This window comes from Bombina bombina, chromosome 7 (genome assembly GCF_027579735.1).
Source record: "Bombina bombina isolate aBomBom1 chromosome 7, aBomBom1.pri, whole genome shotgun sequence".
NCBI lineage: Eukaryota > Metazoa > Chordata > Amphibia > Anura > Bombinatoridae > Bombina > Bombina bombina.
The window spans coordinates 274,251,953-274,258,351 of NC_069505.1; the positions used below are offsets into that span (position 1 = coordinate 274,251,953).

At 40.4% G+C, this 6,399-nt stretch overlaps 1 non-coding gene across 1 annotated transcript; it reads left to right on the plus strand.

Moving 5' to 3' along the window:
- The first annotated feature begins 3,279 nt into the window (after positions 1-3,279).
- Positions 3,280-3,472, plus strand: LOC128636815 (U2 spliceosomal RNA). Its single transcript, XR_008398737.1, has one exon. It is a non-coding gene; the product is annotated as a U2 spliceosomal RNA (small nuclear RNA).
- The last annotated feature ends 2,927 nt before the right edge of the window (positions 3,473-6,399 follow it).

Sequence of the window (6,399 nt, forward strand, 5' to 3'; positions counted from 1 at the left end):
TCTGAACTACGGAGCCTGGGGACAGTTACATTTTAAAATATCCTCACTGTTGGAATTTTGTCTGATGGCTAGGCAGTTTATGCATGGCTCTGTTAATAATATAGAGCAGCTTAAAGGGACAGTCTAGGCCAAAATATACTTTCATGATTCAGATAGAGCATGTAATTTTAAACAATTTTCCAATTTACTTTTATCACCAATTTTCCTTTGTTCTCTTGGTATTCTTAGTTGAAAGCTTAACCTAGGAGGTTCATATGCTAATTTCTTAGACCTTGAAGCCCACCCCTTTCAGATTGCATTTTAACAGTTTTTCACCACTAGAGGGTGTTAGTTCACATATTTCATATAGATAACACTGTGCTCGTGCACGTGAAGTAATCTGGGAGCAGGCACTGATTGGCTAGACTTCAAGTCTGTCAAAAGAACTGAAAAAAGGGGCAGTTTGCAGAGACTTAGATACAAGATAATCACAGAGGTTAAAAGTATATTATTATAACTGTGTTGGTTATGCAAAACTGGGAAATGGGTAGTAAAGGGATTAACTATCTTTTAAAACAATAAAAATTCTGGTGTAGACTGTCCCTTTAAGAAGGGAAGCGTTAGGATTAGCCGGCGACCGCCTGGGAAATCAGCTGTAAGATAAGACCAAGGGAGTCAAACCTATTGGCCCTGTTTGCTTATCCGTATTCCCCTGATATACATTAATGTAAGGGAAGGTATTTTTAGCTCTTGTAGGAGCTTTACTGTAAGGTATTACTGCCGGTACGTATTCCCCCTTCTCAGCGGCAGCACCTCCGTTATTTTCTGGTAGAGGAGGTTACCGAACTTTGTATCAGTATCCTTTTTGGTCAGTATATGGTACAGTGAGCTCTCTGTTAGCGTTCTCTATACGTATCTATAGCTCAGTACCTTGCTTTCAGTACCCTGTGAGGGCTAGTCCATAGGAAAGGGTTTGTTTACTTTTATTATAACCTTTTTTTCGTCTTATGCTTGTCTAATTGACCGTGCTTATAATAGACGTCTCAGTTCAAGCTTAATGACGAGGCTCATAATGCGCACCATTAGCTTGATTTCTTTTTTCTCAGGTGCCATGTTTTTATCTTTCCTGCGGCGGTGCGTACTTCTACTACGCTTCCTGCCACTGATAAGACATTTGCCGCTCTTTACATGTATCGGAACCATAAGGGGGTTTCAGTTTGTGACCCCGGTGCGATATTGGGATATACAGTTATCTTTGTTAGTAATAGGACCAATGTGTTTTAGTTAGTCAAGCCTGTCTCGTACATCAAGAGGCTTTGAGGACCAGATAAGCGGAGTCTGTTTTTTATTCTGCTTGTTTGTAAGGCTGTACATTTCCTGTTTCGCAACAGGAAGTATCTAGAGACATCTCAGTTATTGTGTCAATTTTCTGATTAAAGCTTTGTAGTCCAATAAGACTCTTTAGCAGAGGCTTTCAATAGCGCCCTTATTGTCGGATACTCTTATTCATTAGCAGTATCAGTGGGGTTTAAAGCTTTTGCAGTGAGACGGTCTCTGCGCTCCTTATTAAACTCATGTTTTTACTTCCTCTCTGCGTGTGGGGCTATTTTGTACCTTTTTTTTTTTTTCTGAATGTTGGTACAATGAATTGCGGTTGAGGTTATTCTCTACCTCTCTACAGGGAGTATCATATTTTTAGGGCCTGGAGAAAAAATTGAGACTTTTAGTTCTCTTCTCTCCACACTGTTTAAGAATTTCCGTTTATGAATTTCTTGTTACCTTTGTTGTTTGGCGCCATCCTGTGGCCTTGTGATGTTATTACATTCTTTTTAAATCAATGTAAATATTTGCATAGGAAACTAGCACATCTAGGCAAGATTCCCCGCTTGCCTAGATGTGCTAGTTTCCTATGCAAATATTTACATTGATTTAATTTTGAGACATGGAGGATTTTAATTTCAGTTTTTTATCTCCCCCCCCCCATAATTTTAATGAATTTTGGTTTACATTCTTTTTGTTATACATCAAATTCTGATTATTTTAAGGGATAATATTCAGTTGAATAATTATTTCTCTATGGTTTTTGAACTTTTTTTGTACAAGGAAGAGCCCTCTGGTGTCTGTGGTAAGTCACTGGGACACAACATGAGTCACTAGAGTTTTAGTCCAGATGGGGGCATGACTCTCTGGACTGAAATAACTAGGATTTATTTGTTTTGACTCTATTTTGTTGTATTCAGGTGCAGTTTTCACAGCGAGGACTGTGACATCCTATTGTATTATGTGAAATTCCTAGTTATCCTAATGATTTTAGGACTATATTCTTGGTAAGAAGGTAATGCCTCTTGTCATTGAGTTTTAATGCACATATATACTTCTTAATTTTTGGAAGCCTGTATTGCACAGGCTAAAAAGTATGTAGACAATTTTTAAATCCCCTCATGGTGAGATTTCCAGATAGTACTGGTTCAATATATATATGTATGTATGTTATGCTATGCTATGTCCCTCATAGGGAGTGGATAATGAACTTCCATACTCAGGGAGTAGTGATCAGTTGACTGGATAGGCCTTAACTTCCAGAGTTCTATCTCTCTAATGATCAACTATGATCTGTGTTTGCTTGATCTCTTTTTATCTTGTATGGTACAAGATACAGGATGGATGTTCATGTTTTGTCCTCTATCAGAGATTCAATGAAGGCAGAGGTTTTCTCTATTTGTTAAGAGAATCTCCTCCGGCTGATCCGGACTTAGATTTTTGACCAATCTTTTCCAGGAAAGGACCCTCGGACCATGAAGTACCTTAACAGATTTTTCAAGGTTCTGTCCTTCAACTTGGAAACTTCGATTGTTCTCCCTTTAGTTCAAGAGGGTCAGTTGATGTCTTTCTTGGAACTGAAGGACGTTTCCTTCATGTTCTTTCCACAAGGAATATTTAGGATTTATTTTTCTAGACAAACATTTTCTGTTTGTAGTCCTTCCTTTTGGCCTAGCCTCGGCCCCTTGAATCTTTACAAAGGTTCTAGGGGCTCCTCTGGCTGTGGCCAGATGTCACGGATTTGCGGTGGCTCCTTACCTGGACGATATCTTGTATCAGGCGCCATTTTTTTTTCCATTTAGCGAAATCCCATACGGATTCTCTGTTTCTCTGCTCTCACGGGTGGAATATGAATCTGAAAAAGTGTTCCTTGGTGCCTTATACCAGGATATGTGTTTTTTTTTTTTTGTTTTTTTTTTTTTTGTGAACGATCCCCATGAAGATTTTCTTGACGGAGGTCAGAATATCCAAACTTCTTGCCTGTCTTTTTCTGCCTTTTGGCTACGATCAAGTGTAGTATCTGTTCTTATCAGTTTAATATCGGATACGTCCCCTATCTGGGGACCATATATTTAAATGGATATTTTGAACAGGGAGATGGAAGAAGAGCTTGCTCTGTACACTCCATGCATTGGCCTAGTATTGCTGTTCCTCTAGGAGCGGTATACTCTTAAAAAAAAAAAAAATCCCTTAAGTCCATCAGTGGCTCTGCGTATGGAAGTAACTGGTCTAATGGTAGCTTCCAGGGACATTTTATTCCTTTTGCTTGTTTCCATCTGAGACCTCTACAGTTATGCATGCTCAGATATTAGAATGCAGACCTCTCAGACCTGTCTGAGGATAGTCTTAGACATACAGATGAGAGATTCCCTGTCCTGGTATCTCTCTCAGGACCATCTGTCCCAGGGCACATGCTTCCTGAGACCATCTTGGGAGATTGTGTCTTTGGGCACCAGCCTTTTGGACTGGGTGCAGTTTGGCGTTGCTTAAGCTCGGGGAATCTGGACTCGGGAGGAGTCTGCTGTCCCATTAAATATCCTAGAGTTGAGAGCAATCTTCATTGCACTGATAGCTTGGCCTCAATTGAGTTTGGTCCGGTTTGTCTGAGTTCAATCGGACGACAATTCTTCGGTGGTGTACATCTGAGCAGATAGCCCTTCATTCAGGAGAGTGGGCCCTTCATCCGGAAGTATTCTCAATGTTAACTTTCAGATGGGGAGTTCCGGAGCTGGATCTGATGTCGTTCTCGTCTAAATGCTAAAATTACAAATTACGGATCAAAATCAAGTAGTTCGCAAGCAGCTCTGGTCAACGCTCTGGCGGTTCCATGGGACTTTGGTTTAATTTACCTATTTCCTCCGTTTAGCCTCCTTCCTCAGTGATAGCCCGTATCAAACAGGAGTGTGCTTCGGAGTTGCTCTAGCTTGGCCTCACAGAATTCGTTTTGCGGATCTGGTGCAGATTTCGTCCGTTCCCACATGGAAATTCCTCTGAGGAAGGACCTTCTAGTTCAGGGTCCTTTTCTACTTCCAAACCTAGATTCTCTGGAGATTGAATGCCTAGTCTTGTCTAGACTAGACTTTTCAGATACAGTGATTTATACCATGATTCAGGCTCGTTAGCTGGTAACTCGCAAGTTTTACCATAGGGGTGGAGTACATACCTTTTTCTGGTGTGAATCTAGGGGTTTCCCTTGGAGTCAGGTGAGGGTTCCCTGCATTTTGTCTTTTCTTCAGGAGGGCCTGGAGAAAGGCTGGTCAGTCACTACTTTGAAGGACCAGATCTGTCCTCTCTATTCTTTCACACACACGTCTGGCTGACTTACCCGATGTTCAATCTTTTCTTCAGGCCTTACTTAGAATCAGGCATGTGTTTTTGTCTGTTGCTCCTCTGTGGAGCCTCATTCTTGTTCTTCGGGTACTGCAGCAGGCTCCTTTTTGAGCCTTTGCACTCTGTTAATGTTAAGTTATTGTCTTGGAAGGTTTTGTTTCTTCTCACTGTTTCTTCTGCTCGTAGAGTCTCTGAGCTACAGCTCTGCAGTGTGACCGCCCTTACCTTATTTTTTTTATGCGTATAAGGCGTTCCTTCGTACCAAATTGAAATTTCTTCCTAAGGTGGTTTCGGATCACAATATCAATCAGGAAATTTTCGTTCCTTCGTTATGTCCTAATACTTTTCCTAAGAATGGCTGTTGCATAACCTGGATGTTAGGGGTGCCCTTAAAATTTTATCTTCAATCAACTAAAGATTTTTGGCAATCTACTGCCCTGTTCGTCGTTTTCTCTGGTAAGCATAAGGGTCAGAAGGCCACTTCTACTACTTTTCCTCTCTGGTTGAGAAGTGTTATCCGGTTAGCCTATGATACAGCTGGACAACAGCCTCCTGAAATAATTATGAATTATTCCACTAGGGCTGTCTCTTCTTCCTGGGCTTTCAAAAATGAAGCATCTGTGGAGCAAATCTGTAAGGCGGCCACTTGGTCCTCTTTGCATACTTTTTTCCAAATTTGACAAATTTGATACTTTTGTCCTCGACTGTGGCCTTCTTTGGGAGGAAAGTTCTTCAAGCGGTGGTTCCTTCTGTTTAGGTCCGCCTGTCTTGTTCTCCCTCCCTTCCATTCTCGTCCTCTAGCTTGGGTATTGGTTCCTACTAGTAATTGGAATGGATTTGTGGACTCTCCATGCCATTGGAAAGAAAACAAAATTTATGCTTACTTGCTAAATTTCTTTCCTTCCTGGCATGGAGAGTCCACGACCCGCCCTTAATTTGAGTTAAGACGGCAGTTTTTGTTTTTTTTATAAACCTCAGGCACCTCTATACCCTTGTCATCTTCTATTTACATTTTCCTTTGTCTGACTTACTGGGGATTATGGGTAATGGGAGTGACATTACTTGCTGTCCAGGAGTTGAATTCAAACTCGTAATTGGAATGGATTTGTGGACTCTCCATGCCGGGAAAGAGAAATTTATCAGGTAAGCATAAATTTTGTTTTCCTTTTATTCTAAGACCAATTAGGTACAGCTATAATTAAGAGTGTTCGTCCAATAGCTGTGCAGAATATAGCAGAGCTTACCGTCTGCACTTCTACTTAACGGAAATTGAAAAGCCCACAATTTACAGAAGGCAAAAGGGGACAAAATGAATAATAATAGTATAATGCATTTTTTACTACATATAACTTAACATTTAAAGGGACAGTCAAGTCCAAAATAAACTTTCATGATTCAAATAGGACATGTACTTTTAAACAACTTTCCAGTTTACTTTTATCACCAATTTTGCTTTGTTCATTTGGTATTCTTAGTTGAAAGCTAAACCTAGGTAGGTTCATATGCTAATTTCTTAGACCTTGGAGGCCGCCTCTTATCTGAATGCATTTTGACAGTTTTTCACCACTAGAGGGTGCTAGTTTTCATGTGTGTCATATAAATAACATTGTGCTCACGCACGTGGAGTTACCTAGGAGTCCGCACTGATTGGCTAAAAAGCAAGTCTGTCAAAAGAACTGAAATAAGGGTCAGTCTGCAGAGGCTTAAATACAAGGTAATCACAGAGGTACAATGTATATTAATTTAACTGTGTTGGTTATGCAAAACTGG